The sequence below is a fragment of the Propithecus coquereli genome, unplaced genomic scaffold, assembly GCF_000956105.1.
Source record: "Propithecus coquereli isolate 6110/MARCELLA unplaced genomic scaffold, Pcoq_1.0 Scaffold83, whole genome shotgun sequence".
Taxonomy (NCBI): domain Eukaryota; kingdom Metazoa; phylum Chordata; class Mammalia; order Primates; family Indriidae; genus Propithecus; species Propithecus coquereli.
Genome location: NW_012154507.1, coordinates 3370715 through 3371264, shown reverse-complemented (window position 1 = coordinate 3371264; position 550 = coordinate 3370715). Strand labels below are relative to the sequence as shown.

The 550-nt window shown below is 33.6% G+C and overlaps 1 protein-coding gene across 1 annotated transcript in view; it reads right to left on the bottom strand.

Moving 5' to 3' along the window:
* Positions 1-550, bottom strand: part of WDHD1 (WD repeat and HMG-box DNA binding protein 1) — a 98724-nt gene that overhangs the window by 19029 nt on the left and 79145 nt on the right. The gene's annotated exons all lie outside the window — the stretch shown is intronic.

Here is a 550-nt window from a genome sequence, read left to right as displayed (position 1 = left end):
GCCTGGTGATCATAAGCAGTCTTCCTCCCTCCCTGCTACCGGTATTTACTTAATTACATAGTAATGAAAACCCAACACTGGTTATCATAATTTTATTAAAAAAAGTCTGCATCATAGGTGGTATATTATCAAATTCAGAGAGTCAAGGTAAGACTTCCACATACCTCCATTTGTCCTTTCTCTGTTGCAGTCTGACAGTAAGGAAGCTTAAAGGATAATATAGCAACAGCAGGGCGTGGAAGGGTGGGAGGAAATCGAGAACCTTTACAAGGAATGCACCTGTCAGTAAAGAAAAAGTTCCACCATAAAACTTGCTAAAATGTCATAAAAATTGCTAAAATAAAAATTTTGCAAAAGTTAGTAACCTGGAATAGTAATATATTCCAATAGCTGGCTTAATTATATATAACAAATTCTTCTTTTTAAAAGTGTTTTAGGCCTAATTAGATACAAAGACTACCCTTTCATGCATTTTAAGAATTTCAAAAATCCCTTCTCACATCAGCTTTATTAAATAAAAATTACTAATAGTGAAATCAGCTCTCTTCAT